Source organism: Cibotium barometz, chromosome 3 (assembly GCF_041138505.1).
Source record: "Cibotium barometz isolate CiBa-2024 chromosome 3, ASM4113850v1, whole genome shotgun sequence".
NCBI lineage: Eukaryota > Viridiplantae > Streptophyta > Polypodiopsida > Cyatheales > Cibotiaceae > Cibotium > Cibotium barometz.
The window spans coordinates 16,746,575-16,758,732 of NC_141048.1; positions in this window are offsets into that span (position 1 = coordinate 16,746,575).

A 12,158-nucleotide genomic window follows, 5' to 3' on the forward strand; every position below is an offset into this window, starting at 1 on the left:
CATGGGTTTCAGAATAGTCCAACAGAAAGCACTTTGTATGTTAAACGTGTGGATGGTGTACATCTAATCATTGCTCTCTATGTCGATGACATGCTGCTCACAGGACCAAATGAAAGTCATATTGCTGATTTTAAGGCTGATTTGAATGCCTCTTTTGAGATGTCAGATTTGGGGCATTTGCATCATTATTTGGGGATACAATTTAAGCAGTGTGATGGAGGTATTGCTTTGTGTCAGACAAAGTATATTGAGACATTGTTGCGAAGATTTGGCCTTGAAGACTGCAAGCCTATTGCTACTCCAATGGAGACAGGTTTGAAGTTGAGTCTTCATGATGCTGGAGATCACTTTGATGTCACACTCTATCAGACAGCTGTTGGTTGCCTCATTTATGTATGCATTACGAGGCCAGACATTCAGTTTGCAGTCTCACAGGTGAGCAGGTTTATGCATAGCCCAGGGTCTCAGCATTGGAAGGCAGTTAAACGCATCTTTCGCTACTTGAGTAGCACCATACATCTTGGGTTGTTTTATCCCAAAGGGGGATCGTTGCCGCCAGATTTACATGCTTTTTCGGACTCAGATTGGGCTGGTTGCTATGACACAAGAGTGTCCACAAGTGGTTTTTGTTTCATGCTCGGTAGCTCATGCATATCTTGGTTGAGCAAGAAGCAACCTACTGTGGCCACTTCTAGTTGTGAAGCTGAGTACAGGGCAGCTTTCACAGCTACGGTTGAGTGTGTGTGGCTCAGACGGCTTATAGCTGACTTGGGTGTTGGACAGGAGTCTGCCACCTCTATCTTCACTGACAGTCAGAGCGCATTGGCAGTTGCGAGAAACCCAGTTTTTCATGCTCGCACAAAGCACATTGAGGTGCATTATCACTATGTCAGGGAGAGACTCTCAGCAGGAGAGATCAGCTTGGCCTATGTGCCAACACAGGACAACCTTGCCGATCTTTTCACAAAGGCGCTTCCTCGTGAGAAGTTCAAAGCTTTCCGCAAAGCTTTGGGCTTGCTCCCCTTTGTGGATTGATCTACTTCGGGCATGGCACTCCCCTATACATGAGTGCCAGCTCTCGTTCACACCATCACTCCCAGGGGGGATTTGTTGCCATATATATAGGCAGTGATGTGTGTGAACACACTTAGGACCGCCGGGGTACTTTTTCCCTCTTTAGGAGGTTTTTTCCCCCGGCTTGTATATACGCCCATCCTTCTAGGGCTAACTTATCTTTGTACATTGACACAATCTAATACACTTTGTGTTGTGTGCATTCTTGCTTCTTCTTCTCCAAGCTTTGTGTGCTTTCCTGCAACCCTAATTCCAAGAAGAAGAAGAAGAAGAAGTTTAAAATAATATATATATATATATATATAAATCTTTCATCTTTTTGAAGGGGTTTCTTTTTTCAAAGATCTTTCAAATCTTTGTTTTGCTCAACATCTCCGGTTTCTTCAAAGCATCTACAACCATGGATTCTGATGAACGGCGCTCAACCTCCAACGATTTCAAATGTGTCACCTCTTCCCGCTCCTACTTTGGAGAAGCGCATTCTTCTACTCGAGATGGAACTTGAAGAACAACGCAAACGCCAGCGCACTCAAGAAGAATCTCTTGATGTCATGCCTCTCGAAGATAATCTCTTGAGCAAGATTCTCAAATTCGTTTTCGACTCGCAAAACGGACTCACAAGGACTCCAAGATCGGCCGTTGTGCATTCACGTTCTCCAAATTTGATGGTAAAAAAAGATGGTCGTTTAGTTCTTTCTTGTGGTTGACTCAATTTGATGATTATTGTGCTAGTGAACGCTTCTCTAAGGAAGATAAAATAAAGTGTGCTACTAATCATTTGAGTGATCGAGCTTCATTGCGGTGGAACACACTTCACATGGATCCTACCAAGCCTTTCACGTGGGATCAATTCCAAGACAAATTTAAGTCTACTTTTCTTCCTCCACAATTCCACCTTAACACTCGTCGAGCATGAAATCTTCTCTGCATGATAGATCATGATACTGTTTCTTAATACACGGAGAGATTTTGGCAATCATTTCGTATGCTCAAGGATGTTCCTGAAGAGTCACTCCAACAAAATTATGAAGATGGTCTTAAGACAACTATTCAAGTGGATGTGAACATGTTCAAGCCAACTTCTCTTGATGGGGTAATCTCTCTTACTCATGATTCCGAGCGCAAGAAAGGTTTGCCTCATGAATTACCTCGTAATGGTCAGTATGCTTCTCCACCCAATCGACAATCTTCTTTCGTGGAGAATCAAGGTTTCAGATCTTCTTTTCGACACCCTCAATTTTATCAATCTCCTTCACAACAATGGCATCCATGGAATGGTAATAATGGTAATTTTGGTAATGGGAGTAGCAATGCATGCACTCTTTCCAATTCAAATGTAAAGAACAATTTTAATGCTACCACCCCAAGCAATGTACACCCCAAACCCAATTCTAGTCACAATAGTAATGCACCCACTCCTTGCTCTACCCAACCTCGTCAAGGTAATAATATGCCTACATGCTTCAAGTGCCATCGAGTGGTGGTGGGACATCGCACTGACAAGTGTACTTTTTGTCCTACTCAAGTGGCACAACTTCACAATATCGAAGACAACACATACTATGATGATGATGGTGATACGGCTCCAGATTGGATGGAAGATCAACTCAACAATGACGAAGTGGGTACGCAAAGCAAATCGGCAGTCACTCCTCACTCTTTGCTTCGTATGAAAAGATTTATTAATGGAAACGATATCACTTTTTTGCATGATGATGGTAGTACACATGATGATGGTAGTACACATGATTTTATTTCTGAAAAGGCAGTTTGTTCGTATGAAAAGATCTATTAATGGAAACGATATCACTTTTTTGCATGATGATGGTAGTACACATGATTTTATTTCTGAAAAGGTAGTTTGTAGGTTGCATTTAGAGACTCATCCTTGGTGTTATAAGGTTAAATCTACATTTCAAGGCACACGCTACATGGGAACTCGTGAATTTCGTGACCTTGAGATACAAATTGGACCTTATAAACAAAAACAAAACTTTTTTATTGCACCTTTGCATTCTAGTGACATTATCCTTGGTACTCCATTTAGACATAAATTCAATCCACATATTGATTATTCCATGCATACTATGGATTTCACACATAATGGTACTCTCATGCAATTAGTTGATGATCATTCTCTTGAGATATATCCATTATTATCCCATACCCAAGCTAAACGTGCACTTCTCGGAAGCAATCACGTGCATACATGATTTTAGTTAATAAAGTGCACGCATATGAAAATAATCTCAATCCTTCTTAGCAAGCATTCATGGCTAGGTTTCAAGATTGTTTTGCAGACGATTTACCTCCTACCTTACCTCTCTCTTGTCCTAAAGACCATACTATAGAGATTATTTCAGGTAGCCAACCACCTCATAGAGCTCATTATCATACAAACCCTCTTCAACAAAAAGAAATAGAACGCCAAATTAGAGAATTATTAGACAAGAAACTTATTCGACCTAGTAGTTCTCCTTTTGGTGCACCTGTTCTTCTTGTTGAAAAGAAAAATAAGACTTACCAAATGTGTATTGATTATAGAGCTCTAAATAAGGTCACAGTTAAGAATAGATATCCCATCCTTCGTGTTGATGATTTGCTAGACAAGCTTAAAGGTACATCTGTATTTAGTAAAATTGATTTGAAATCTGGATATCATCAAGTTCGAATGACTAGTTCTGACATTTATAAAACTGCTTTTCGTACACAAACTGGTGGTCACTTTATGAATTTTTGGTTATGCCTTTCGGTCTAACCAATGCACTTGCTACTTTTGCACACATGATGAATTGTGTATTTCTTAACCATCAGAATTGTGTCATTGTTTTCTTTGATGATTTGCCTGTCTTTAGTAAAAATCATGCAGAACATGAAGAGCATCTTACATTAGTGTTTAATCTTCTTAAAGAAAATCAACTTTATGCTAATTCAGATAAAAGTCTCTTTTTCCAAGATGAAATTGAGTACTTAGGCCACATTATTTCACGTGAAGGTATCAAAGCTAATCCAAAAAAGGTAAAAGTCACTGAGACTTGGCCTACTCCAACGTGTGTTAAAGAAGTTAGATCTTTTCTTAGTTTGGCTAGTTTTTTTAGGAAGTTTGTTGGCAAATTAATCATTGATAGCACTTTCTTTGACAATGTTGCTTAAGAAAGGTCTAGTTTTTTGATGGGGTGAAAACCAACAAAAGTCATTTGATAGACTAAAATATTTATTAACTCATGCCCCTATCCTCCAACTTCCAGACTTTACTCGATCGTTCTTCCTCGCAGTCACAGATGCTAGTGGCTTAGGAATCGGTGCTATCCTCATGCAGGATGGACATCCTTTGGCTTATAAGAGTAGAAAATTGACACCTTCTTAATCAATCTCTTATCTCAAACCGTCACATTAAATGGGCATCTTTTATTCAGAGTTTTCATCATCTTATCCAATATCAACCTGGTAAAGAGAATGTAGTGGTTGATGCACTTAGTCAACGACCTTCTATTTCTAACCTTTCAGTGCTTGACATTGAATTCTTTGCATGATATGCGTGACTTATATGTTACAGATCCTGATTTTTCTAATGTTTGGCACAAGTTAGAAATTAATAATTTGTTGCCTCTTCATGATTATGCATATAATGATGGTTTCCTTTTCTTTCAAAAGCATTTATACATTACACTTCCTTATAGATCTTTTATTCTTGAAAAGATGCATCGTCCCCCATATGTTGGTCATCGTGGCATTCTCACCACTCTTTGCACCATAGAAGACTATTTTTATTGGCCACAATTAAAACATGATGTTGCTTCTTTTGTATCGGAATGTATGACATGTCAACGAGTTAAAAGATACCAAGGAAAACAGTATGGGCTACTTATGCCTTTACCTATTCCGACGGCACCATGGAAAGAAATTTCTATGGACTTTATAACTGGTTTACCTACCACATCTTCTCGAAATGATATAATATGGACAATTGTTGATAGGTTTAGTAAGCAAACTTATTTCATTGATGCTTCACATGCTGCACAATTGTTTATCAAAACTATCTTCACAAATCATGGTTTACCTAAAATCATTATTTCAAATCATGACTCTTGTTTTTGTAATCATTTTTGGATGGCATTGTTTTCAAACTTAGGCACTAAGATTGATTTTAGTTCTACATATCATCCACAAAGGAATGGACAAAGTGAGGCCACAAACAACACTATTTTAGATATTTTAAGGTCTTATACTATCTCATCTCCTGCAAATTGGGACCAGTCTTTGAATCTTTTGTAATTTGTATATAATAACACCTCATACAACCACTGGAAAAGCTCCTTTTGAGATTTTCTATGGTAAGAAACTTCCAACTCCAATTACTAGACTCTCTCATGAAGTTTCAACGGCAGATGATTTTGTCGTGACTCATAACCATATTTTGGTCGAAGCTCGTGAGTCTATTCTTAAGGTTCAACAAGCTTACACTAGACAAGCTAACAAGCATAGAAGACCAAAAACGTTTGAAGAAAATGATGTGGTTTGTCTTTGCATATAGAAAAGCATAGATTAAAGTCTGTTGAGAAACATCCAGCCACATTAAATTATCTCCACGATTTTATGGGCCTTTTAGAATTATTGCTAAGATCAATGACAATGCTTATCATTTGTCCCTTCCTGACCATTGGAATATTCATAATTCCTTTCACATTAGTCTACTTCAACCCTTCAAAGGTACACCACCTTCTATGATGACCCACCTCTCCTAGAGGCTGATATAGAAATTTTAGTTCCTAAAGCAATTCTTGATCATGAGCAAACTACAACTTCCAATGGCAATGTTTATGTCAGATATTTGGTTAAGTACAAGAATCATCATGTAGAAGAATCTCAGTGGATTCCAAACCATGCCCTTGTTACACACTCTTCCCTGATCGACTCCTTTCATAGACAGTTGCACAGTGAATCTTACACTTGGTATTGAGACCGGTGCAGTCGTGTGAAGGTCACCGATTTGAGGTATCACACGATTAGTAATTTATTTTGGTATTTGATATTGATATATGTGAAGGTCACCGATTTGAGGTATCACACGATTAGTAATTTATTTTGGTATTTGATATTGATATATGTGAAGGTCACCAATTTGAGGTATCACACGATTGGTAATTTATTGGTATGTGTGAAGGTCACCGACTTGAGCTATCAAACATGGTTATTTTCCGTGCTAAGGTTACCAAATTGAGTTATTGCATGTGGTTTTGATATTGTGGAATCAGATTTTTTTGTGATGGATATTCTGAACTTGATATTTTCTTTCATGAAAAGGTCACCGAATTGAGGTATTACACGTAGTTGTTTAAATAGACAAAGGTATCGACTTTAAGGTATTGCATGTTTAGCAATTGAGTTTTCACCAAGGAGGAATGTTGGAATTATTCGAATTATTTGGCATTTATGGATTTATTTGATGGATATTTATTTTATGTGCAAGCAAGATTGATCACCTCTAACTTGTCACATATTTTGAGCTTATATTGTGAATGTCAGTGCAGATCAATGGCAGGGTTAGTGCGGGATGTGCGTGGATCCACTAGATGAAAATTTATTAACGCATGGCACATGGCGATTATTTATGATCGGCAATGGCAGTGATATTTTATGTGCACATTAGTATGCAACATTTTGATATACATTATTTCTATTTCATGAGTGAACCTTAGAGTGTTCACACTTTTGTATTTAGCCTTATGCAAGCCCAAAGTAGAGATCCATATTTTGGGCAACATGTATTTTTGGCTCTTGTACTACAAAGGAAATATATTTAAATACACCATGAAGAGGATGTGAGCCACTCTCATGGTGGGGGAGATTTAACTCATTCTTATGTCGCATGCATAAGATTTCATCTATTTTGACCTTTGAGTATTCTTCTAATGTTTATTTTTATGGAGGGCCTACCGTGAGCTTCCAGCATTCTTCACATATGAAAATTAACAAATATTTATGCAAGATATTTCAAGTTCCATTGATAATAGAAAGGCTTTACAAAAGCTAAGTCCATTTCTTTAGCACAATGCAAAAAGTTCTTACACACTTTTATGGATCATGAAAGTATCCAAGAAGGAAAAAAAGTAAAAAGTTCCTTTGTTTACTTATCCATACAAGGTTACTAACATACTTTTGTGGATCATAAAAGTATAAAAGAGTAAAATGTTTCTTTGTTTACTTATCCATACAAGGTTGAGACGAACTTATCCACCATGAGCCAAGCTCTCGCCAAGCTTAAGAGGATAGAGCATCCTCCACCTACATATCCCAACATAATAGTTCTCACCGATCAAATCCAACCTTGTTGTTGTTGACAACCTTCTCTAACTCAAAGGCCTTTACTATCGCACCCTGTTTAAGGCTGAAAATTAGATGCTACTTTTGTCTACTTTTTTGTCTTTCAATTTGTCATAATCGGATGTAGTGTGAAGTGTCTTTTGAAATCTAGATGGAAGTTAGAAATGTCATGTGAAGTAGTAGTGGTAATCCGCAATAGAAGAAAAGGGGATTTTGCATTCGCAGATATGGAGATTTATGTAATCAGATAGTTGACAGTTATTTTGACAATGAAGATGCAGTGTGTTTTGTCAATCTGGTTGTCACTGGCGTTGTCATTTAGTTTGTCAGTTTGTTTGTCAGAAAGTCTAAATTTCCCTTAAAGTTTGTGAAAGATGTGATAAGCAGTAAACACTGGCGATTCACGGTGGTTTCAACCACAATGGTTGATTAGGATGGAGCCTACAATAGGAGCATGCAAAGCAAGTGCTACAGATTCAGGCACTGCTGCAGATTCAGGAGGCGAAATCAGATTCAGTAGGCGAAATCAGATTTAGGTGCTATTTCGAAATCAGATTCAGGAGGCGAAATCAGATTCAGAAGGCGAAATCAGATTTAGGAGACAAAATCTGATTCAGACAGGCTGTGCAGAAGATTAAAGAAGAATCAGTTTGTCTATTTTTAAGAAAGGGTGTAATTTGAATGACGGTGCTTATGAAGGGTGTTCATGGTCGAGTTTGCTTTCTTCTATAAGGGAGATGAGTGCCAAGAAGATGCCAAGCAACAGTTATGGTGGTAGTTACAATGGCAGTTATGGTTCTTGGAAGTCAGATGCTGAATGGTAATACATTCTGGAGAATTCACAATAGCCTTCATATTCTTATTTTGTAAGATTAGTAGTAGTAAGGCGGCAAGGTTCATAGCAAGGAGGATCATGGCGAATTTTGGCAGTATGGCAGATTTTGACAGTGCAGTTGACAGTTTGACAACACAATTTGACAGTTTTTCTGATTTGCAGACTGAATTCGCGCTTTGCAGCCAGAAGGTAACTTTTATGGCAATTTTTTCAAGGAGAAATCATAATATTATCAATTTAAAATATTTCAATCAATTTTAAGCAGCCAATTAAATGAACTTTGCGGATCCCGGTATAGCATCCGTGGCTCTCCGTTTAGCAAATTTAATGGGTCTCAGATTGGTGTGGTGCATCTTTCTTGAGGGCTAAATATGATTGTTGTATTTTAATTATGTGAGTGTGTCATGGGGGGTAAAAAGAAGAAGAAGAAGAAGTGCAAGATTTTCATGAGTAGGAAGCATGAGGTGGATGATTGTCCATGTGCAATTGATGAGTGCTCAAATAAAGATGCATGTAGGAAATGGTGTATGGTTGACCTATGCACAAAGTTTCATAAAATCATCCATAAAGTGCATAAAGCATCATCTTGGGAGGAAATGGAGACTGCATTTGACAGGTTAGATGACTTTGAGGATGACTTAGAGAATGCATATGAATGGTTAGCTGATCATAAAGGAGACAGGCGAAGGTCATGTTCAAGTAGGAAAAGCATTGGGAAGTTACAAAAAGCATGTGAGAAGTTGAGGGATGCACATGAGGATGAGTTCAATGGGGAGCCAAGTGATGATGATGACATTTGGATTGGCATGGATTTTGAAATCCATCAAGTGGGGATACCAAAGATGGAGGAGAAGGAGGTGCAAAAGGAGGTTGGCCAAGAGAGCCTAGAAGAGCCCCTAGATACCCCTAACCTACCACTAGAGTATGCTCATGGAGTGGAAGAGGAAGATTCATTGCTCAACATTAGGTTACATATGTCACTTGCATCTGAGGAATGTTGTGAGGAGAAGCAGATCATACATAGCAATGATGTTGTTCATGTCATTCAAAGCGCAATTGGAGAGGCAGATACCGAGATGAATGAAGAGGAGGATGTGATTCAGTTGTTTTTAGGTTCCATGGATGATGTGTGTGGAATTACAAATAAAGAATCAAATCAGGAGGAATTCCCTGAAATCAGATTTGCTGAAGAGGAATTTTTGGCAAATATGTCAGTTCAAGAAGAATTTCCACCAAAAAGATCCGCACAGGAGGATTTGCAACCAAAAGATATTGCAGAATTGATATTTGAACCCTGTAAACAGATTTTGCAATCAAAAAACCAATGGGAGGAATTTCCAGCTAGCAGGTGTATCTCAGAGGAATATGGCGGAACAAGAGCAAAATCCGTTCTTGTACATCAAAGCATGGTTGCTGCAGATAATTGTTATGGTCACATTTCAGGTACTGCAGGAATACCAGAGGAGTTTCCAGATGCTAATTTTGATAGTTGGAGCAAATTTTTCGACTGATATAAGTGATATTGCGGATGATCAGGGAAAGCAAAATTTTGACTCTGAATGTTTTGAAGGACATATTTTGATGTCACATGTTGATATTCAGCAAGGAGATGTTTCAGTTGCAAAGAATTTGACCAAGTGGATTGATTTTTGGTCTGAATCAAATACAGGTCTTATGGATCAAATTGAGCAGGAGGATTGTCAAGAGCAAGTCATTGAAGAGTACAAAGCATGTTTGACAAGTTTGGAGGATCAGCATATGATGTTTGACATGCAGGATGATGCAATTTCAAGTTTTAGCTCGATGGATCTGCATTCTGAACAAGATGTGGGACAGGTTGTTGTCAACCCAAACATACTTTTGTCAGAGGATGTGTGTTTTAAAGCTAATGAGCCAATAGAAGTGGAGTCTTACAGAATGGGTTGTCAGATGTGGATGACAAATTCTAAAATACAGATGATGGCAAATTGTCAGAATTCAGATTTTCATGTGTTGCAGATTTTGGAGTTGCAAATTGGTCAAAGAAGAATGCATTATATGATGCATAGTGATCAGTTTTTATGGTTTGTGGATCAGATCACATCTAAATAGGTTCAGAGGATTCCAGAGGATTATATGCGGATTATTTTCGTAATTTTTATGGAATTTTCAGATTTCAAAGCAAACTTGGTTTGTATACATTTCAGTAGGTTTCTTGCATATTGGTGTCACATTTTCATAGCAAATGGCCAAATAAACCTACACAAGCTGATTGAGACTGATTTTGATGGCTGGAGGATTCAAACAGAATGTCAAACTCTTATGAGGGGAGTTGCAAAAGTTGTCAAGGGTCAAAGTTTTGGTTTTGAAGTATTTGAATCTCTGATGTTGATAAGAAATGTTCAGTCTAGCTTTCAAAATGTTTTCATTGTGAAGAAAGTTGGTGTGATCAAATTGACTATTTGGCAGATTTGGGTTGAGATTTATTTGACAAAGGTTGTTTTGATAGCATTCAACTTGGAGGATGTCAAGTGCAGATATTTGATGAATGTGAAGCAAGTTTTACAAATCTGATTATGTCAAAACAGGTGTGGAAGATGAGATCGAATTCAAGGCAGAGTTATGATGATGCAGAATTTTTAAGTGTTCTGGAAGTGTTGTCTAATTTGACAGTCAGGTTTCTTTCATTCTGTTTGACAAGGGAGTATGGTCCAATTTTCAAAATGTGGAGGAAGCATGTTTTCAGTGCAGCAAATTAGTCAAAAATCAGCAGTGGAGGATTATGTTGCAAATGGAAAGTCAGTAGATATGCAAGATTTCACAGAGGAGGATGTTCTGATGACGTTTATGCTTATCTTTGCAAGATTCTTTGCCTATCTAGTTTATGGATCAAGGGATTGTGGATCCGAAGTCAGCCTATGGCTCAAGCCACCGAGCTGTGCTAAGTGTTTAAGGCTGAAAATTAGATGCTACTTTTGTCTACTTTTTTGTCTTTCAATTTGTCATAATCGGATGTAGTGTGAAGTGTCTTTTGAAATCTGGATGGAAGTTAGAAATGTCATGCGAAGTAGTAGTGGTAATCCGTAATAGAAGAAAAGGGGATTTTGCATTCGCAGATATGGACATTTATGTAATCAGATAGTTGACAGTTATTTTGACAATGAAGATGCAGTGTGTTTTGTCAATCTGGCTGTCACTGGTGTTGTCATTCAGTTTGTCAGTTTGTTTGTCAGAAAGTCTGAATTTCCCTTGAAGTTTGTGAAAGATGTGATAAGCAGTAAACACACCCCAACCTCATACCATTGCTAGAATAACCAATGATAGTGCTGAGGGACCTTTTTGATGACCAAGTCTACTTTGAAGGCTACACAAGACTTTGGATATTCAAAAGGCCATCTCAAAGAGGACGAACATCGTGTAGTCCAAAAGGAGTAAAACACATGTCAAACCACCAATCTTCCAATAGTAGTTGGTTTCAAATCAATTGCTTTAGACCCAAGGATATTTTAAGGATAATGCTCTCATATTACACTCTCATATGGCTACTAAAGCAAGCTATAAGCATGGATGTCCAAGATTTCCATGATGGTGGCAAGAAAATTATTGGGTTCTTAAGCACAAGGACCTCAAGCCATCACCATCACCACAAGTCTCACATGAGTCATTTGCTTCAAATTGAATGGTTTAACGGCCCAAGAAGGTGTAAAAAGAACGTTAATACCCCACAATTAGAGAAGACACAAGAGGAGCACGAGGTAAGAGCAAACAAAAGGTAGATACACCCACTACTTCGAGAAGCGAAGTATCACTTTACAAGAAACAATCACTCTCATACCTTATGCAAGTGGAACCATGAGAGCCTACATCAAAAAAGGACGTAGAACCACAAGAATTTATCTTGTACGAGGGAAGAAATGCTTTAAACTCCCCTAAAACCTTGGCATCA